The sequence below is a fragment of the Rhinatrema bivittatum genome, chromosome 5 (assembly GCF_901001135.1).
Source record: "Rhinatrema bivittatum chromosome 5, aRhiBiv1.1, whole genome shotgun sequence".
NCBI classification, from domain to species: domain Eukaryota; kingdom Metazoa; phylum Chordata; class Amphibia; order Gymnophiona; family Rhinatrematidae; genus Rhinatrema; species Rhinatrema bivittatum.
Window position 1 is genome coordinate 363,090,310 of NC_042619.1, and position 23,035 is coordinate 363,113,344.

The 23,035-nt window shown below is 42.8% G+C and overlaps 1 protein-coding gene and 1 long non-coding RNA gene across 2 annotated transcripts in view; both read left to right on the plus strand.

The window, feature by feature from the left end:
- Nucleotides 1-7,337, plus strand: part of LOC115093071 — a 30,348-nt gene extending 23,011 nt beyond the window's left edge. The window contains exon 2 of the long non-coding RNA XR_003857163.1: nt 7,222-7,337. This is a non-coding gene — a long non-coding RNA (uncharacterized LOC115093071). The remainder of the gene's footprint in view (nt 1-7,221) is intronic.
- The window catches only part of ABCC4 (ATP binding cassette subfamily C member 4), a 1,099,276-nt gene that overhangs the window by 314,717 nt on the left and 761,524 nt on the right, over nt 1-23,035 (plus strand). The window lies entirely within an intron of this gene.

Genomic DNA, 23,035 nt, shown 5'->3' on the forward strand with positions numbered 1-23,035 from the left:
CCTCTCTCCTGCCATCACCCTGTCCCCCATCCTACTCATCTTCCCCATACTCCTCCTCGCTCCCCTCCTTTCTCATTTCTCTTTCCTTTCTCCCTCACCATTAGCACAAGGGAAACGTCCTCTGCTGCCTCAGCCTTGAGTTGTCAACCCATGCTGCTTTTGCCATCTCCTGCCTTGCCATTCTCGCTGTCGGCATGGGCCCTGCTGCCAGTGGAGCCCGCGGATGCCAATTCATGACATTTTCATAGTTGGCTGGTAATGACTCCATTCTCCCCAAATCATTGCCTGTGGCTCTGATGGAGCGCACACCTGCCATCAACTTTCACTAATAAGCTATAAAATAAACACTTGCTGTTACCACAGACAGCTTTCATTTGTAATTATTTGTCTAGTATTGCTAGCAACATATCCATATCAAGGATGAAGCCCTGTTATGATACTTTGTCTCTCCAGCAAACATGAGCGACTGCAAGTACCAGCAGTGGCCATAAGGAGTCTGTATCTGCTTCCGGTATTACAGTAGTAGGATACTGCTGCCTGGTGGCCACTACTAGAGTGCACTTCCACAGACCATCCCTGAGTGTGCTGGGCCTTCTTCCAGCCCACGTAGTCCCTTGCCCTTCCACTGTACAGGTTCTCCTTGCGGCCTGTGCACCTTGATTCACATAGATGTGCATGTGAATATCATGGACCCTGACAGATGAACACCACTGTTAGGAACCTAAGCAATTTAGATATATAGACAGATATGTAGATATATAATTGACATTTCTAGTTGTTAATGGCATCAATAATAATCTACCCAGGATGACAAGTACCAAAGAGGTAGTCAACAGAAATTGACTTGAGAGCCAGTTGGTCTTTACCTGTTCTTGTCTAGTATGCTAACTGGAACTTTTGTTTGCTTTTTTAATTCTGTTTAGAAATCTTATTTTCAGATAGACATTAAAACATATATTAATAAATTTGATAGTCTACTAAGTACATTTTAGACTATATTTACTTTCATAAATGAAAAATGTGATTTTGTTAATGAGAACTGCATATGAAGAATGTGAGATGTTTGCATTTCTATGCCTGAACATAAGATATTGAAAGAGATGCAGGTAAATATAGAGTCCTTACACTTAGTCACTAAGGGGTAGATTTTAAAAAAATACGCGCGCTTCCATGTGCACGCACTACCCAGCGCACCCACATAGACGCGCAATTTTATAACATGCACGCACTGGCACATGCGTGTTATAAAATTCCAGGTTGGCATGCACAAGGGGGGGGTTAATTCACAAAGAACAAAGAACAAAAGTGGATATACACTCTTAATAGCCTTTCTCCAAATGGCTTTCATAATGAAATCAAGTGATGTTACTTCACTTAATTTTAATTTAGGATGATTCTCATGGGTTCACTGTATTTACAATATTAGTCTCTGATTGGTCAGGAATCACCGCGTTGGTGTAACCTGATTGGACACTTGTTTTTCGCGCCATTTGACAGCATCTTTAAATGTCTGTATCTGTTTTTACTCATCACGCTCCCTGTATACCTATGTTAACGCCGTTTGAGGTATGTACTCTTAGTGACTGTGTCTACCCTTTCTGGTAGTCCTTTTGCTTGTTTATTTTTTCGATTGGAAATCTGATGTACTACTGTTCCTCCTGACACAGCCTTTTGGCGAAAGACGGGGTCCATGTCAGGGGACCCATTTAAAATTCTATTATTATAAAATAGTGGAGCTGCTGTCCATAATAAAGTTTCATACAAACACTTGGGGTCGGATTTTAAGAGCCCTGCTCGCCTAAATCTGCCCAAATCCGGGCGGATTTAGGTGAGCAGGGCCCTGCGCGCCGGTGAGCCTATTTTACATAGGCCTACCGGCGCGCGCAGAGCCCCGGGACTCGCGTAAGTCCCGGGGTTTTCGGAGGGGGGCGTGTCGGGGGCGGGACCGAGTGCAGCGCCGTTTTGGGGGCGTGTCGGGAGCGTTTCGGGGGCGGGTCCGGGGGTGTGGTTACGGCCCGGGGGCGTGGCTGCGCCCTCCGGACCCGCCCCCAGGTCACGTCCCGGCGCGCTAGCGGCCCGCTGGCGCGCGGGGATTTACGCCTCCCTCTGGGAGGCGTAAATCCCCCAACAAAGGTAAGGATGGGGTTTAGACAGGGCCGGGCGGGTGGATTAGGTAGGGGAAGGGAGGGGAAGGTGAGGGGAGGGCAAAAGAAAGTTCCCTCCGAGGCCGCTCCGATTTCGGAGCAGCCTCGGAGGGAACGGAGGTAGGCTGCGCGGCTCGGCGCGCGCCGGCTATACAGAATCCATAGCCTTGCACGCGCCGATCCCGGATTTTAGCGGATACGCGCGGCTCCGCGCGTATCTACTAAAATCCCGCGTACTTTTGCTGGCGCCTGATGCGCGCGGTCTGAAAATCTACCCCTTGGTGACTAAGTGTAAGGACTGTATACTTTCTTGCATCTCTTTCAATTGATTTGATATCTGAGTGCAGTCCAGTTCTCCGTTTTTGTTTGTGAACATAAGATTGCCATACGGGGTCAGACCAAGGGTCCATCCTGTTTCCAATGGTGGCCAATCCAAGTTACAAGTACCTGGCAAATAACAAACATTAAATAGATCCCAAGCTACTAATCCTTATTGATTAATAGCAGCTTATGGCCTTCTGCTCTAGGAACTTATCCAAATCTTGTTTAAACCCAACTATACTAACTGCTGTAACCACAACCTCTGGCAATGAATTCCGGAGCTTAATTATGCATTGAATGAAAAACAGTTTTCTCCAGTTTGTTTTAAATGAGCTACTTGCTAACTTCATGGAGTGAACCCTAGTCCTTGTATTATCCGAAAGAGTAAATAAACCACATTTACCCATTCAAGTCCTTTCAGGATTGTGTAGACTTCTATCATATCCCCCCTCAGCCATCTCTTCTCCAAGCTGAACAGCCCTGACCTCTTTAGTCTTTCCTCAAAGGGGAGCTGTTCCATCCTCTTCTGTTATGCTCAGTGAAGTGGACCCTTAGTCCAACAATGACTGATTAGGCCACCGTCGGTAGGCGAGGCCGATCCTCGGAGTTGCAGGTAGGAATGAAGAAGATCTGGATGCAGGCGCCTCCTGCTGGTCGTGTAATCCAGATGCTGGCGCCTCCAGCGGGTCGAGGAGCAAACCCCGAGGATCTCTTAAAGAAGTTCAGTCCAGTAGTCGTGAGCCAGAGATGTCCGCAGCCAGTCCAGGGGTCGAGAGCCAGAGGTGTCCGCAGCCAGTCCAGGGGTCGAGAGCCAGAGGTGTCCGCAGCCAGTCCAAGAATCCAGAGCCAGAGAAGGTACGTCACCAAGCCAGGGATCGAGGAACCAGAAGAGACGTCAGCCGGACCAGGAATCAACACAGAAGGACAACTAGGAACCAGGAACTGAACAAACTCAGGAGCCAAGAAGTCAAGGCAAGGTCTGAGGGCACAGACCTTGCTTAAAAGCCGCGCGGAGAAGACGCCGCGGCCATGTTGAGGAAGCTGCCGCTGAGGATCCCGTCAGCGCCGATGCTCCGTCCGGCCCCTGGGGACAGCGGTAGGTCCCGGTCGCGGCTTTGCCGCGGCCGGTATTCATAACATCTTCATCATGTTGGTCGCCCTTCTCTGTACTTTTTCCAATGCAACTGTATCTTTTTTTGAGATGCAGTGACCAGAACTGCACACAGTATTTAAGGTGTGGTCTCACCATGGAGCGATACAGAGGCATTATGACATCCACCATTTTATTCGCCATTCCTTTCCTAATAATTCCTAACATTCTGTTTGCTTTTTTGACTGCCACAGCACACTGAGCTGAAGATTTCATTGTATTATCCACTATGATGCCTAGATCTCTTTCCTCGGTGGTAACTCCTAATGTGGAGCCTAACATTGTGTAACCACAGCAAGGGTTATTTTTCCCTATATACATCACCTTGCACTTGTCCACATTAAATTTCAAATGCCATTTGGATGCCCAGTCATCCAGTCTCACAAGGTACTCCTGCAATTTATCACAATCTGCTTGAGATTTAACTGCTTTGCATAATTTTGTGTCATCTGTAAATTTAAGCTCCTGTCTTGTCATGTCCCTTTCCATATCATTTATAGATATATTAAAAAACACAGGTCCTAGTACAGATCCCTGAGGCACTCCACTGTTTACCTTTTTCCACTGTGAAAACAGACCATTTAATCATACTCTGCTTACTGTCTTTGAACCAGTTTGCATCCACAAAAGGATATCACCTCCTAGCCCATGACATTTTAGTTTTCTTAGAAGCCTCTCGTAAGGGACTTCGGTGAATGTCTTCGGAAAATCCAAATACATCACATCTACCGGTTCACCTTTGTCCACATGTTTATTTACCCCTTCATAAAAATGTAGATTTGTTAGGCAAGACTTCCCTTGGGTAAATCCATGCTGGCTGTGTCCCATTAAACCAAGTCTGTCTAAATGTTCTGTGATTCTATTCTTTATAACAGTTTCCACGATTTTTCCCGGCACTGAAGTGTGGCTCACTGGTCTATAGTTTCCAGATCTCCCTTGGAGCTCTTTTTAAATATTGGGATTACATTGGCCTCACTTCAGTCTTCAGGTACAATGAATGATTTTAATGATAGGCTACAAATTTGTACTAATAGGTCTGAAATTTCATTTTTTAGTTCTTTTAGAACCCTGGGGTGTATACCATCCAGTCCAGGTGATTTACTACTCTTCAGTTTGTCAGTGTGGCTTACCACATCTTCCCGGTTCACCATGATTTGGTTCAGTTCACTTGAATCATCGCCCTTGAAAAACATCTTTGGAATGGGTATCTGCCCAACATCTTCTTCAATAAATACTGAAGCAAAGAATTTGTTTAGTCTTTCTGCAATGGCCTTATCTTCCCTAAGTGCCCCTTTAACCTCTCAATCATCTGACGGTCCAGCCGACTCTCTCACAGGCTTTCTGTTTCAGATATATTTTTTAAAATTTTTTATCATGAGTTTTTGCCTCTACGGCCAACTTCTTTTCAAATTCTCTCTTAGCCTGTTTTTTTAATGTCTTACATTTAATTTGCTAGTGCTTATGATTTATCCTATTTTCCTCTGATGGATCCTTCTTCCAGTTTTGGATGAAGATCTTTTGGCTAAAATAGCTTCTTTCACCTGCTATTAATTAAGTTGACTTAGAATATAGCCACTGCTATTAATAGCAAGGGTAACATGGAATAGACTTAGAGGTAGATCTACCTCTACGTAGCCGCGCGTATCTTATAAAATCCGGGGTCGGCGCGCGCAAGGCTGCGCAAAATTGGCAGCCTGCGTGCGCCGAGCTGCGCAGCCTGCCTCCGTTCCCTCCGCGTCCCCCCACCTTCCCCTCCCTTCCCCTATCTACCCCACCCCCCAGCCCTACCTAAATCCCCCCTACCCGTTGTTGGGCAAGTTACGCCTGCTTTAAGCAAGCGTAACTTGCGCGCGCCGCCCCGGCATCCCCCGGCACAGGCCGCAGTGCCGGGGGACTTGGGACCGCCCTCCCGGCCTGCCCCTGAACTGTCACTACGCCCCTCAGGCATGCCCCCTCCCACCCCTTTTCCGAAGCCCCGGGACTTACGCGCGTCCTGGGGCTTTGCGCGTGCCGGCGGCCTATGCAAAATAGGCGCGCCGGTGCGCGAGTAAATCCGGGAGGATTTAAGCGCGCAGGGGTTTTAAAATCTACCCCTTAGTTTTTGGGTACTTGCCTGGTTCTTATGGCCTGGATTGACCACTGTTGAAAACAGGATGCTGGGCTTGATGGACTCTTGGTCTGACCCAGTATGGCACGTTCTTATGTTCTCACTTTTATAACCATGCCGGCAATCGTATGGCCTTCCTTCCACCTTTCTTAATGTGTGGGATACATCTAGATTGCACTTCTAAGATGGTATTTTTAAACAATGTCCACTCCTGTTGCACATTCTTTACCTTTGTAGATGTACCTTTCAGTTTGTTTGTTTTTTTTAAACTATTTTCTTCATTTTGTCAGTTTCCCTTTTGAAAGTTTAGTGGTAGAGCCATGGATTTACTTATTGTTCCCCTTCCTGTCATTAATTCAAATTTCTTTCCAGTTCTTCTTTAATCCCCTCATCATGTAATCATTGGAGGGAACACAGTTGAATCTTTTATTTTGACTTTGCAATTTTGAAATCATTCAGGCTTATAAGTTCATTTTGTATTTATATGTTTACAGTTGTTTGGCAAATTAATTCATATAGTGAAATTGACACTGAAATATTAGATTTTTCTCTGAATATTCAAAATGGCACGTTTTTCCAAAAGTCACATACTATATAAAATGCCTTGCAGGATTTTGCATTGGAATTCAAGTTGTGTTTTTCTCCATCTTCCAAATCAGAAATAAAATGGTCTTCTATTGGGATAAAAGCACCACGTTGAATGGTCTAAAGTGCAATTCTGCTGTTCATCAAAGACATGTGAACAAGTGATTGCAAAGGACATACCGTATTTTCCGGCGTATAAGACGAGTTTTTAACCCCTGAAAATCTTCTCAAAAGTCGGGGGTCGTCTTATACGCCGGGTATCGTCTTATAGTTGTTGCTTCGGCAAGCCCCTTTTGCCCAGCACCGACCAATCGGGCAGCACGCCCTCACTCCTCGAGTCACTCCCTCCTGCTGTAAATGTTGGAATGCATTGGAAGAGGGGTAGTCTTATATGGCGAGTATATCCCAAACTCTATATTTTAACTGGAAAAGTTGGGGGTCGTCTTATGCGCCCAGTCGTCTTATACGCCGGAAAATATGGTAAGTGAAAGTTGGGAAGATGGAAAATGTAATGAGATGAGCAAGAATTTCACATGATAAAACTATCTTGGGAAAACCTTATTGAGAAGATGTGTTTTTAGGCAATTATGAAATATATTTAAAAACGATTGAGAGCTGATTCTCCCAAAAAACAGTCAACTTTAGAATTGAGGAATAAAAAAAAGCCTCAAAATCAGGATGGTCTGAGGGATAATTAAAGTGCTCCTATGCTCACTACACTTGTAGGCGCAAACAGGCAGCAAGCTGTGCCCATGGATGCTCTGGAATGTGTACAGACTGCTTGTGATTTGCTGGCAGCACAAGCTTCAGAGGGATCCTAGAGGATCCCTTCCTTGTCTCACACAGTGCAACCTTTTGCTGATTTTCTTTTTTAATATTTTAGGTTAAGCCTCTGCCTCTTTCTTTTCCGACAGAACTTTTTAATGCTGGATGAGATTTCAAAGCCAAGTCTACAACAGGACGAGAAAGACGACGACCACCTTGTTCATATGCAGGACTTAACATGTTATTGGGATAAGGTAAAAAAAAACAAAACCCCAAATAAAAATAAAACAAAATATTGCCTGTAAATTTCCTATAAAATTTTCTGATTCATATACAGTCTTCATTTTTGATAAACCATCATAAGAAACTAACTGGGATGGCCCTATTGCATGACAGCAGTGTTTAGGACAGGGTAAGCAACTCTGATCACTGAGAGCCACAAACAGGCCTGGTTTTCAAGATATCCTGCATGAATATCCATAGGATATATTTTTATACATTGAATCTAGTTATTTTGAAAACCTCAGCAGTAGGGCTTAACTTGTGCCGGAATCGAGCAGAACACTGTTCTGGCACATCTTTGAGGGCTCCAGAGCAGAAGTCATCACCAGGCCTGAAGTGGCTGGCTTCAGTGCAGGGTGCCTTCTTTAAAAGGCTGTGCCTGAAGCACACTGGGATTAGTAGCAGTATGCTTGGATCCTGGCAGGCCTCCTTCTTGCCACTTCTCCAAGGCTGAGGAAGAGCAGCAGTGATGGTGGCCATGGCCGAGGCCGCATTGGATCCCACCCCCTAGGTCCTGGAGTTGTGGTTCTCTAAAAGCGAGATCTTTGCTCACTCTTGCCACCATGGCCGTGGACGCTCCCTTGGCTGGCTCTATTTAACCCTGCCCTTGCCCACTACCACTTCCTTTCTAGATCCTCCCTGACCAGTGACCACCAGTGCATAAGTGTTTTTTTTTAAACTTAGATTGTTGGAGAGGTTAGGGGTAAGGGGTGGTTATCAGGAATTTACTGTTCTCATTGTAAAATGAAAATTGGTCATGTATGTTAGTGGTGTAAAGAACACATGCATCTCACAGTTTGGTTTGCATTGCTGCATTGACACTAATAAAAAAAAAAAAGTTTGATTCTAAAAACTAATTCACAGGTCTGGGTTGATTTAAAAGGAACATGAGCCAGAGCATATATGTGTGAGCAAGAGAGCGAGCGAGCCATTGAGCATGTTTGTGAGCTTAAGAGCATGTGCATGTGTGAGAGAGAGAGTTGGTGGGCGTATGAGGGAGTGTGTATGAGAATGAACATATATGTTAGACAGTGTGTGTATATATATGAGAGAGGAGAATGTTTGGACCTACCCCTCACCCACCAACTACTCCCTGACAATCTCAGGGTGACTGGAATCAAAAATTCTCAGGTATGGTGAGTGGGGGATTTTCTGATGTCTGCTGTTTTGATATATTTTATTGGTGTTTGGGATATTTTAAAAAATGTTTGAATGCATTTATTGGATGTTTTATTCAGCGGCTGTTTTGTTATATTTATTCATTTTCTCAGTATGGTTTTTCTGTTATGATGTTTTATATTTCTTGATTTTATTGTTTGATATTTTGAGGAATGGTGATCTATGTTCCCTCTAATTTTTGAAAGGCTATGTGTACAAAAATTTTCTTTTGTGGAACTTTTCATAAACCAAGTTCAAATTTGTGCGCGTCAAGCCAGTATAATGCAAATATCGGGATTTCTGTGTGCATTGTTTTGCCATGTGCACAGAGTTAATAGCTTAGAGGGAACAATGGTGGTGATTTTTTAACCATTGTTGCAGTTTCCTTTTCCATTTGTCTGCACGTTTCTATTTATATTTTATGGTCTCTTTCTTCGGTATTTCATGAGGGTCTTGTCTGTGTTCTGCATATGTGACTGAGATGAGGTGTTCTGCTAATGTGTAGCTTGTTACTCCTGGGGGAATTCTGCGCACAAAATCTTAAAATTCTGCAAAATTTATATTGGTCAAAATAACACAATTTACATGACAGTCTTTAAGTAATTACATTTTAAATTAATGCAGAAAAAAGTTATTACTTAAAGATGCAGAATTTCCCTAGAAATTCACTCTGAATGTCCCTTCCACTCTCTCTCCCTACTCCCCTGGCCACTTTGCCCTCTCAGGCCCCAACTCCTCCACCTGCCAGTATCTCTCCCTTCCATCTCTAGGTTCAACCCCTTCCACTCTATCTCTGTTAACGTTCACTGTTGGCAAGGTCCTGGGTCCTCCCCTGTTTCACTACGCGGCAGCCGGCATCAGCGTGCCTCAATGCGCTTCGGGGCCAGACTCCGCCCCCATTAAGAGCACGTCAGTCCCGGAAGTTCCTGCATTTACACTGGAACTTTTGTTATTTAAAGCCTCAAGCCCAGCACAGCATTTCCTCAGCTACAGGCTTGCTTATGCTGGTGATCTGCTTTGGATCGTGCTGTTTTTGTGCCTGAATCTGGTTTGCCTTTGCTTTTCCTGTCTTGCTGCCTGCTCTGATCTTGCTTACCTTTGGACATTCTGATTGCTGCCTGCCTATGACTTGGATCGAACTTGGATTTGCCTTTACTAGCTGCCTGCCTACGACCTGGCCTGGATTTGGAATCACCCTGCTCGCATTGAGTTATCTGCTGAACTGAGTCCGGACTCGTTGGTTACAGTGTCCACTAGCTGCGTCAAGATATCCATCACGCTCGTAACAATCTCTACTCTCAGAGTTTGACCCTGTTCTCAGTACCGCCCCTCACACAGGCTCCCTTTGTCCCTCCCTCTGTCACACACATGCTTCTTTTCTCTAATGCACATACATACACACCCTCATACAGGCTCCCTCACACTCTTGCACACACACATCCCCTCATACAGGGTCCCTCTCTCTTGCATGCACACTCTCACAAGCTCCCTTTCTCTCTCATGCATACACCCTCACACAGGGTACCTATGTCTCTCCCTCACGCACTCCTTCACACAGGCTAGCACCCTCGCATACACACGATCCCTTTTTCATATACACCGGCTCCCAATCTCTCACACACATACACACTACTTCACAATCTCCTCATCTAGCTCCCTCTCTCTGGCACCCACACTCAAACACCCCCCTGCTCTCTCTCACCCCCTTCCCCCTCCTCAACTCTCATCCTCCCCTCCCCCCTCCTCTCTCTCACTCTCCCCTCCTTTCTCTCTCATACCCCCTCCCCTAACATCCCCCTTCTCACGCTCCCTTCTCCTCCACTCCCTCACACCCCCTTCCCCCTCCTCACCCACTCACACCTCTACATACATTCATGCTCACCAGGGCCTTCATCTTTGCCGCGAGTGTAGTGCATCCCGAGGCACGTGGGGGCCTTCGTGTTCGCTGTAAATGGCACGCGTGCTCAGTTTGTGGCATGCCAGGGACCTTCATCTTCATTGCGACCGGTGCGATGGGGGCCTTCATCTTCGCTGTGAACAGTGTGCTCCATTTGTGGCATGCCCGGGTTTTCTCTGCCATTTTCTGCGCATAATTTGGCAATTCTGTGCGGGGGGGGAGGGGGGAATTCTGCACTCCGCAGTAACGCTGAATTCCCCCAGGAGTAAGCTTGTGTACAGACCTATGTAGGGCTTTATTTAGTGTCAGAATTTAATGCCATTTTGTCAGTTGTTTGAGGGCTTCGAAGCGGAAATCATTGCAAGACTGGAAGTGACTTGCTTCTAGTCCCACCCCCTCCGGGAGGCAGAGCAGTGTGCTGCCTTTGAATAGCTGCACCGGAAGCACCGTAGCGACGTATTTAGCTTCCGGCAGGCCTCCCCCACTTTCCTGAGGAAGAGCAGTGGGGGTGGCTGCGAAAAATGACAGCCACAGTTCCTGGCAGGCCCCCTTCCCTCCCAGGAGTTGATTGGCCTCTCGGGACTTCATGCATTCCCCAGTGGGCCAGTCTGGCCAATCACATGATCGGTGTTGGTCACAGTGGCCACATGCCTACAAATCCCTGCCACTGTTCTCTGACAGTGGGAACCTCCTCTGAGATTCTGTTTACTCTGAGATTCTGTACCTCAGGGATCTGTATTGGGACCGGTGCTTTTCAATATATATATAAATGATCTGGAAAGGAATAAGACTAGTGAGGTTATCAAATTTGCGGATGATACAAAATTATTCAGAGTAGTTAAATCACAGGCAGACTGTGATACATTACAGGAGGACCTTGCAAGACTGGAAGACTGGGCATCCAAATGGCAGATGAAATTTAATGTGGACAAGTGCAAGGTGTTGCACATAGGGAAAAATAACCCTTGCTGTAGTTACATGATGTTAGGTTCCATATTAGGAGCTACCACCCAGGAAAAAGATCTAGGCATCATAGTGGATAATACTTTAAAAGTGTCGGCTCAGTGTGCTGCAGCAGTCAAAAAAGCAAATAGAATGTTAGGAATTATTAGGAAGGGAATGGTTAATAGAACGGAAAATGTCATAATGCCTCTGTATCGCTCCATGGTGAGACCGCACCTTGAATACTGTGTACAGTTCTGGTCACCGCATCTTAAAAAAAATATAGTTGCGATGGAGAAGGTACAGAGAAGGGCAACCAAAATGATAAAGGGGATGGAACAGCTCCCCTATGAGGAAAGGCTGAAGAGGTTAGGGCTGTTCAGCTTGGAGAAGAGACGGCTGAGGGGGGATATGATAGAGGTCTTTAAGATCATGAGAGGTCTTGAACGAGTAGATGTGACTCGGTTATTTACACTTTCGAATAATAGAAGGACTAGGGGGCATTCCATGAAGTTAGCAAGTAACACATTTAAGACTAATCGGAGAAAATTCTTTTTCACTCAACGCACAATAAAGCTCTGGAATTTGTTGCCAGAGAAGGTAGTTAGTGCAGTTAGTGTAGCTGGGTTTAAAAAAGGTTTGGATAAGTTCTTGGAGGAGAAGTCCATTAATGGCTATTAATCAATTATACTTAGGGAATAGCCACTGCTATTAATTGCATCAGTAGCATGGGTTCTTCTTAGTGTTTGGGTAATTGCCAGGTTCTTGTGGCCTGGTTTTTGGCCTCTGTTGGAAACAGGATGCTGGGCTTGATGGACCCTTGGTCTGATACAGCATGGCAATTTCTTATGTTCTTATGTTCTTATAGATTTTACCCATAGTGGTGGCTCCCTCAGCCTGTTCTACTTAACTCTGTTCTCACCACCATTACTGCAGCGACAGGATACATTGCGGTCGCCTCTACTCAGCTCAGTCTTGCCTCTCCCACAGCTGTTCTCACAGACTTCCCTCGTGTCAGCTCCATTGAGGCAGCAAGCAGAACACCCGCGGCCGCCTCACTACCTGGCCAAAAATAGTAATTTAAAAAATTCGGCATCGAGGCCTTTTAGCTGCTCCTTCCAAGGGATCGCCACAGGCCTGACTGTATTTTCCCTGACCACCAATGTAAATGAAAACTTTTTTTAAAAACTTATTCACAGGTGGAGATGGATGAGAGAGGTCATATCTGGCCCTACCCCTGCCAAAACCACAGTTCACTTCCTTTTTGTCTACAAATTATGCCCTACATAACAGTTTTGCTACTTGAAAGCAGTTCACATAAGAACATAAGATATGCCAAACTGGTCAGACCAAGGATCCATCAAGCCCAGTATCCTGTTTCCAACAGTGGCCAATCCAAGTCACAAGAACCTGGCAAGTACCCAAACTTTAGATAATTGCCATGCTACTAATGCTGGCAACAAGCAGGGGTGATTCCCTATTGACTAATAGCAGTTTATGGACTTCTCCAGGAACTTATCCAAACCCTTTTAAAACCCGGCTACACTAACTGCCTTAATTACATCCTCTGGCAATGAATTCCAGAGCTTAATTGTGCATTGAGTGAAATAATTTTCTCCAATTTGTTTGTTTTTTTTTTTATTTAAATTTTATTGGATTTTAACAAAATACATTGATAATATCATTAAGGCAAACATATTGGAATCTGAAGCATAATTACCCATATTTATCAAATATAAAAAATTCCAATAGACAAGTCCCCAAATTTAATGGGAGACCAAAAAGAAAACCTAAAAGGTATCAAGAAAAAAAACTGTAACAGTTACTGATACGGAGAGAATTAAAGAGAAAAAAAACTTTATATACTTCACAGATTTCACGTTATTACTACATATCAGGTCTCCTTATCCACAAGAAATGTCTCAAGATGAGTAGGATCTTGAAATATAAATGTATACTTTTGATACATAACCAGACATTGCAGGGGAATTTTAAAAAAAACCTGCCCCCAGGGATAGAAGTCTTGGTTTTAGCAGCAGAAATTGTTTCCTTCTCAATTGGGTATTTCTAGAAACATCAGGAAATACTTGAATTTTTTGACCACAAAAAGAAACATCTTTATTTTTAAAATATTTCTCAAACACCAAATGTTTATCCTGCTCACCACAAAAGGATACCAAGAGTGTAGTTCTGGTGGGGATATCATCAATAGAAGCCTCCAAAAAGGAGGTCAAATTAGGACTATCCCACTGCAAAATGTCCATCTCCTCTTCCCGTCTTTCTAAACTAGTCCTAAAGTGAGGAATATAATACATTTTAGATATAGCCATTTCTTTCACTAAAGAAATAGATAATACTTCAACAATATATTTTTTAAACAATTCAGTAGCAGACAATAACCTTGAGACAGGGAAATTTAGAAAATGAAGATTCCTTATTCGGATATCATTTTCCAAATTTTCCAAATGTTTTTGTGACATTACACTATCCCTTATACAGGAAGTACTAGATTGCTGTAAAAATGCAATTTGAGATGTTGTAGACCTAGAGGTAACGTCTAAATTATTTAAACATCAAGGGGCAAATCTTTAAACCTACGCGAGGGCGCAGATTTGTTCGTGCAACCTGGCACGAACAAAGCTCCGCCCGATTTTATAACATTTGTGCACTACTGCGCGCATGTTATAAAATCCAGGGTCGGTGCGCACAGGGGGGTGCACAATTGTGCAACCTGCACGCGCCGAGCAGCCTGCCTCCGTTCCCTCCGAGGCCGCTGGCTCCCTGCCTGGCACAGGCCGTTGTGCTGGAGCACTTGGCCCCGCCCCCGGACCACCGTCACGCCTCCAGGACCGCCCACGGACCACCGGCATGCATCCGGACACGCCCCCTGGCCAGCCCCTTATTCGAAGCCCCGGGACTTATGCGCATCCCGGGGCTTTCGCTCGCTGCCGGGCCTATGCAAGATAGGCTCGGCGCGCGCAGGGGGAGGCAGGGGTAGGTTTTCAGGGATTGTGCGCGTATCTTACACGCACAGCCCTTTGAAAATCTACCCCCAAGTGTATTCTTAATTTCACTAGAAAATTTATGAAATTGAGATCTTGAAAAAATAGTGATTTCTCCATATTTATAAGCACCATCCAAACATCAGCTAAGGTTACTTTCTGGGGATCAAAAAGCTTGGAGCCAAAACTTCCAGTCTGAGAGGTAATTCCTAGCAGATGAGAACCAGGTTCCACTGAAGCTCCCTTTTGCCCAGTAGTTCCTACCATATTAGATTGTAAAGTAGCCGTCATCGGTTCAGAATTTTTAGCTAAAGTTTGAGGATTGACATCAAGAGGACCCATAACTGTGTGGGTTAATGGTTGTTGGCTTGGACTCTCTAAGGGCCCTGAAAAAAATGAGATTTCAGGAATAGAATTTCTTGTAGCCTGACTCACCCTCTGAGCTACATGCAAATCCATTGGGCCTCTCACAACTGAAGAACCAGGAGAAAATGTCAAAAATTTGGTTTTCCTCTTCCTGCCCATAAACCTGCAGGAATAAAATGCTAATCCAAAAAATAAAGCAAAGAGGAAAAACCGCGATAAGGGGTGCGCCCCTTTGACGTGCGGCTTTGGCTGCGTGCTGCTGCCTTTGGAGATTATATCGGGTCCTCAGGCCCTGATTGATGATGTTATCGGGGGGCAGGAACAGCTTCACGGAACAGTAGGGCTCAGATGAACAAGCCCTCGAATTGCAGTCCTCCAGCCGGTCTCCCAAAACGGGAGGATGGTCTCTCCAGATGGCCTCCCTGAATTTTCTCCAATTGGTTTTAAATGAGATACTTACTAACTTCATGGAGTGTCCCCTAGTCCTTGTATTATCTAAAAGAGTAAGAGTCACATTTACCTGTTTAATTTCTTTCATGATTTTGTAGACTTCTATGAGATAATCAAATTTGCAGATGACACAAAATTGTTCAGAGTAGTTAAATCTCAAGCAGATTGTGATAAATCTCAAGCAGATTGTGATAAATTGTGAAACTGGAAAATTGGGCATCAAAATGGCAGATGAAATTTAATGTGGATAAGAGCAAGGTGATGCATATAGGGAAAAATAACCCATGCTATAATTACACAATGTCGGGTTCCATATTAGGTGCTACAACCCAAGAAAGAGATCTAGGCATCATAGTGGATAACTCATTGAAATCGTCGGTTCAGTGTGCTGCGGCAGTCAAAAAAGCAACAGAATGTTGGGAGTTATTAGAAAGGGAATGGTGAATAAAATGGAAAATATCATAATGCCTCTGTATCACTCCATGGTGAGACCGCACCTTGAATACTGTGTACAATTCTGGTCGCCGCATCTCAAAAAAGATATAATTGCGATGGAGAAGGTACAGAGAAGGGCTACCAAAATGATAAATGGGATGGAACAGCTCCCCTATGAGGAAAGACTAAAGAGGTTAGGACTTTTCAGCTTGGAGAAGAGACGGCTAAGGGGGGATATGATAGAGATGTTTAAAATCATGAGAGGTCTAGAACGGGTAGATGTGAATCGGTTATTTACTCTTTCGGATAATAGAAAGACTAGGGGGCACTCCATGAAGTTAGCATGGGGCACATTTAAAACTAATTGTAGAAAGTTCTTTTTTACTCAACGCACAATTAAACTCTGGAATTTGTTGCCAGAGGATGTGGTTAGTGCAGTTAGTATAGCTGTGTTTAAAAAAGGATTGGATAAGTTCTTAGAGGAGAACATAAGAACATAAGAACATAAGAAAATGCCATACTGGGTCAGACCAAGGGTCCATCAAGCCCAGCATCCTGTTTCCAACAGTGGCCAATCCAGGTCATAAGAACCTGGCAAGTACCCAAAAACTAAGTCTATTCCATGTTACTGTTGCTAATGGCAGTGGCTATTCTCTAAGTGAACTTAATAGCAGGTAATGGACTTCTCCTCCAAGAACTTATCCAATCCTTTTTTAAACACAGCTATACTAACTGCACTGACCACATCCCCTGGTAACAAATTCCAGAGTTTAATTGTGCGTTGAGTAAAAAAGAACTTTCTCCGATTAGTTTTAAATGTGCCCCATGCTAACTTCATGGAGTGCTCCCTAGTCTTTCTACTATCCGAAAGAGTAAATAACCGATTCACATCTACCCGTTCTAGACCTCTCATGATTTTAAACACCTCTATCATATCCCCCCTCAGTCGTCTCTTCTCCAAGCTGAAAAGTCCTAACCTCTTTAGTCTTTCCTCGTAGGGAAGCTGTTCCATTCCCCTTATCATTTTGGTAGCCCTTCTCTGTACCTTCTCCATCGCAATTATATCTTTTTTGAGATGTGGCGACCAGAACTGTACACAGTATTCAAGGTGTGGTCTCACCATGGAGCGATACAGAGGCATTATGACATTTTCCGTTTTATTCACCATTCCCTTTCTAATAATTCCCAACATTCTGTTTGCTTTTTTGACTGCCGCAGCACACTGAACCGACGATTTCAATGTGTTATCCACTATGACACCTAGATCTCTTTCTTGGGTTGTAGCACCTAATATGGAACCTAACATTGTGTAATTATAGCATGGGTTATTTTTCCCTATATGCATCACCTTGCACTTATCCACATTAAATTTCATCAGCCATTTGGATGCCCAATTTTCCAGCCTCACAAGGTCTTCCTGCAATTTATCACAATCTGCTTGTACTTTAACCACTCTGAACAATTTTGTGTCATCTGCAAATTTGATTATCTCACTCGTCGTATTTCTTTCCAGATCATTTATAAATATATTGAAAAGTAAGGGTCCCAATACAGATCCCTGAGGCACTCCACTGTCCACTCCCTTCCACTGAGAAAATTGTCCATTTAATCCTACTCTCTGTTTCCTGTCTTTTAGCCAGTTTGCAATCCACGAAAGGACATCGCCACCTATCCCATGACTTTTTACTTTTCCTAGAAGCCTCTCATGAGGAACTTTGTCAAACGCCTTCTGAAAATCCAAGTATACTATATCTACAGACCTCGGCCTGTTCCTTGACCTTCCTGTCTGCTGCCTGCATCCTGACCTCTGCCTGCCTTGTGACCTCATCTGACCTCTGGAACCTGACCTCTGCCTAGCCTGACTATTCCTTGGACTGACCCTCTGATTCTGACCCCTGCCTGATTGACTATGTCTCCTGATTCTGGCTCTGTCCCTGGCCTTGTCATCGCCTATGCTGTTCTGGCCTTACTTGCTCCATCTGGACCTCAAGTCTCGAGTCCGACTGCACTCCCTTGCTGTCCATGGGCATGCCTGTCCACCACCTCTCCAGGAGACCCTGCGAGGCCCACCTAAGTCCAAGTGGCCCGGGTCCCTATGGACTCCACCCGGGGGGGACCGCAGGCTTCCAGTGGTGAAGCTTATCTTAGCCTCTGTCTCCTCCAGTGCTCCGCCCCCCTGGGGGCAGGTGCTTCCTGGTCCTACCAGGGAGCCATTCTCCACTGCTCCATGACAAGGGTCCTCCCCCGAGTGCAACAATACTTTCCTGAAATCTGCTAATGTTTTTGGCTCTATCATCTCCACTATAAAGTAGGTGTAGGAAGAAGAACAAATGTAGTTTCATTTTTCTGTTTGTTTTTGGGGATTTGGTTTTCCACGAATTGTGTTTTGTCTAATGTTTATTTCATTATTTCATTAAAAAAATGAATTAAACAATTAAAAAAATAAAGGAAAAAGAAATGGTGACTCACATGCTCTCCAACCATCCCTCCCACTCGAAAAAATGCTGGGGCCCATTACCTGCTATTAAGTTCACTTAGAGAATAGCCACTGCCATTAGCAATGGTAACATGGAATAGACTTAGTTTTTGGGTATTTGCCAGGTTCTTATGGTCTGGATTGGCCACTGTTGGAAACAGGATGCTGGGCTTGATGGACCCTTGGTCTGACCCAGTATGGCATTTTCTTATGTTCTTATGATATTCTCCCCCCCCCCCCCCCCCCCCCCCCCCCCCTCAGCCATCTCTTCTCCAAGCTTGAACAGCCCTAACCTCTTTAGTCTTTCTTCACTGGGGAGCCGTTCCATTCACCTATTATTTTGGTTGCCCTTCTCTGTACCTTCTCCAGTGCAACTAAATCTTTATTGAGATGCAGTGACCATAATTGCACACAGTATTCAAGGTGCTGTCTAATCACTGAAAAATACAGAGCCCTTATGACATCCTCCATTTTATTTGCTTTTCCCTTCCTAATAATGCCTACATTACTAGGCGTTTGCTTTTTTGACTACCACGGCATACTAAAACTATGTTCTTAGGCTTTTATTCCACATATCTCAAATGGAACATCAGATTCAGCTGTGTGTTTATTTTTATGTTAACGATTTTGTTTGCATTTTTAATGTGTTTGTGTTTTTAATGTGCTCTGCTGTGAGCAGTGGAGCATGTGGATAATAAAATATTAATCATAATGTCTTATATCAGGCAGAGAAACAAGTATAGTCTCTAGCTGACTGGTATTTCTGCCTCTATGCATCTATCTATCAATTTGTAAATGTTGACTTACCTTATCAGCTCTGCTGGCAATGCACTGGCACTGGATTGTTGGTGATGACCTGTCAAGGGCAGAATTGAAACATGTATTCTAGTCACCTCCCACTAATAAAAAAACAATGTTCATATGCTGCCAGTTTATCACAAAACTGTTTATAAAAGGGACCTTGTAAAAAATTGGAGCATTTATATTTGCTACCAGGATCTTTTTAGGTTCTATAATTCCTTGAACAAAAATGTATTGCCCATCTGGATCTGAATATACAGATTTATTTATTTATTTATTTTTTACTGTTAGATGGTTACATCTGTGCACTAGAATACTAACCCCTCTGCTCCTGGATGCATGAGAAGCAAAAAAGGTTTGTCCCATGCAGGCTCTACAAAGTTTAAGATGTTCTTCTTTAGTGAAGAAATGCCTCGTAGCCAGCTTGTTCACACAAATATTTTAAAGTTCTGGCAAGAAAACTCCTCAGATGTATTTATTTATTTAATTTATTTATTTAGGGTCTTTTATATACCGTCATTCCAAGTGAGAATCACCAGATCACAACGATGTATAATGTATTACAAAAAAAACAACAGAAAAAGGTTATATAAACTGAATAACAATAGGGGGTGTATTGAAGGATTAAGGGAGCTATATTTAAGAGATGTAGAGAAGGCGTTGAAGAGCCAGGTTTTCAGTTCTTGCTTGAATTTCTTGGTGTCAGAAGTTCGAAGATGTTCTGGTAATGAATTCCAGAGAGTGGGGCCAGCAATTGATATAGCTCTGTCTCTTGTATGTTTTAGGTGATAGTTTTTTATGGTTGGGATTTCGAGTAATCCTTTGTCTAGGGATCGAAGAGGACGAATGGGAGTACGAGAAGTGAAATTTATTCCAATTAATTCATTATTAGTGTCGATATTGTTGTGAATTATTGTTAGGACTTTGTATATTATCCTGGATTATATGGGAAGCCAATGTAAAGCAAATAGTGATGTTTTCAAATTTTCTTTTCCAGTGAGGAGTCTGGCCACTGCATTTCAAGAAGCTGGAGAGGTTTGATGTGATTGGCTGGAAGTCCTAGTAGTAGGGAGTTGCAATAGTCCAGGTTAGATTTGCTTATTTGAGGTTTCATGGATAAATTTTCATCAATTTGTATGCCGAGATCTGTTACTTGAGTTGCGTGGGAGAGAAGGTAGTTTCCAATATTGTTATTGGGTGGAATAGTTTTAGATGGGCTTTTGCTTAGCCAGATTAGTTCAGTTTTTTTTGGCTTCAATGAAAGTTTCAATTGAGAGAGGTTTTTTTTAATGGAGGTCATATACTCGGAAATAAGTGAGGTTGGTTTCTCAAAAGAGTTTGTAAAAGGGACGAGGAATTGCAGGGCATCTGCATATAAAAAGAAATTCAGTCCAAGGTTAGTTAACAATTTGCAAAGGGGAAGCAAGTATATATTAAATAGTTGCTGAGAGTGAGGATCCTTGTGGAACACCGGTGGAGCATTGGAAAGTGTTAGGTGATTATTAAGTTTAACTTTTAAGGATCTGTTGGTAAGAAAGGAGGAAAACCATTTTAGAACAAGGCCTTCAATTCCAATGTTTTTCAGTTGGAGGCATTGGAGATTATGGTCTACTGTGTCGAAGCTGGTGGTTAAATCAATCAGAATTAGACAGTAAGGTTTATTAGAGTCAAATCCGTGTAGTATGGGATCGATCATAGATTGAAAAAGAGTCTGTGTAGAGCGATTTTTTTTTCTGAATCCGAATTGGTCAGGATAAAGAATTTTATTGTCATCAAGGTGAGATTTGAGTTGAGTTTCAAGGATTTTAGCAAGGAAGATAAATTGGAGATAGGACAATAGTTATCCCAATCTTCAGGATTTCCAGATTTGTTTTTTAAAATTGGTTTAATTACAGCTTGTTTTAGTTTATGAGGTACAAAGCCTTCTGAGAGGCTGAGGTTGACCATAGTTGTAATATAGGGGGTTATTGCTTGGGATACTTGTTTTAATGAAGATGCTGGAATTAAGTCAAGGGGGTGAATGGCTGGTTTAAATTTTGAGATGATTTTGCTTATTTCAAATTTTGAGACTGTCTAAGTCTGACCATTTATCTTTGGGTTAGAAGAAATCATGATTGAAAGATGAGATGTTGATTGGGAATTGTTGTTTAAGTTTAATAATTTTTTGAGATAGGGAAGTTGTGTATTCGTTACAAGATTTTTTTGAGAAAGCATGGTTGAATGATTGGTGACATGAGGGTTCTTTGATCAAATTCTTTATTGTATCGAAAAGGAGTTTTGAGTTAAAGATTAATCCATGAATTAGTTTTGCATAGTAATCTTTTTTAGATTTATTTGTAAGGTTCCTATATTGAGAGAGAGAGTTTTGTATCTTTTTAGGAATTCTTCAGAGGGATTTTTTCGCCATTGTTCAAGTTTTCTTAAGTGTTTTTTTTAATTCTTTCAGTGTTTCATAGTACCAAGGGTTAAACTGTTTTGTTTTGAGAATGTTATGTTTGTTAAAGCATTTGGTTTGAATCGGGCTGAGTTTGCCAGCTATTTCCTTAAGGGTTGAGTCCCATGAGTTGAATGCTTCGGTACAGTTTATAAGTTTTAAGTTAAAAATTTTGGATTCTAAAGATTTAGTATATCAATATTAATTTTTCTTCTAAACATGTAAGATGTAAACTTAATTTCATGTACCGTTTGTTAACCACATGTTAAAGCATTATCTCATGTTCACCTATAAAATTGAACTGAGAGCGCAATGTATTATTTATTTATTTAATTTATTTAAAAATGTTTCTGTACCGTCGTTAAGTTAAATACCATCACAACGGTTTACAGAAGGGCACAATAAAGAGAAATATGGGTGGTATAGATTACAAATTACTCATGTGCCATCATAGTATGGTAACAATGTAAAATAATAAACTAGGTGTGTAAATTAAACCTGATTGTTAGGAACAAATTAGGAAGTTTGATTTTAACATTAATATGCTTATGTAGGTTACTAAAAACTTCTAGCTTGGTGCCCAAACACAAACAGTACCTTCATCATGATTTTCATCTTCATAAAAACTGGACAGTTACCTTCCAGATGTCCCTCCATCTAATTTAAGTACCCTAATATCTGTATCTTGAATGTTTTTGCAATTATCTTCTTTCTTTTCCCCATTACCTAACAGTGAATCTAATAAGCTTTCTACCACTATAGACCCCATACTAACCAATCCTTCGACAGCAATCGCCACCCTCCCCTCTTGGTAAAAGCTAGACTTATTCTTCTCCAGCACCTTCATTTTAAATTCCAACAACAAATCCTTATCCTATCCCGTAAAATTCACCGTAAAACAAGTCAATAATCCCAATCATCCAATTTCCATTCCTCCAACAATTAACTCACAAAAAAGCTGATTTCCTTCCCTCCCTCCCAACTGAATTTGTCATGTGAGAATTGGCTTGAGATGTGGATCTGTGCTGAAAATCCCAAGCATCTAATTGATCCAAAGCCCCCTTCTTGGAACATTCCTCTCTTATCTCCCTCTACACCCCTCCTCGTGCTTTCTGCGGATCTGACAAGTCACTCCTATTGGTGCCGTTCTCTACCGCCAATTCCCAACTCTGTGCTTTCCACTTGGCTGCGCCGTTTTCTTGGAATAGCCATTTTTAAATCCCATCTAAAGACCCATCTTTTTGAAGCTGCTCTTAAATCTTAAACCTGATTTGTCTACTTTTAGCCTCATTTTTTTTTTTAAGTATTGTCTTGCTTTATGAAATGCCTCAAGTCTCTTGTCCTGTATGTTTGTCCTATTAGATTGTAAGCTCTATTGAGTAGGGTCTGTCTTTTTTTGTGTGTTTGAACAGCGCTGCATATGTTGTGTAGTGCTATAGAAATGTTAAGTAATAGCAGTCTAAACTCAACAAAATAAAACACAAAAGGAGCCTATAAAGAAACCAAAGAATCAAGAAAGAAAGAACAAAAAGGAAACCTACAAGAGGATAAACCCAGTTTACTCCTAGGCCTGGCTCTCTTTAATTGGTTTTGGAGCCAAAGTATGGTGTGCTCTGTCCAGCTTTGTTTGACCATCTTTGACTGTCAGGCCTATGTTATTTGACTTCCATTGTCCACTTATGCATAAATTGAACATAGTTCTGCCTCTCCACTTTCTCTG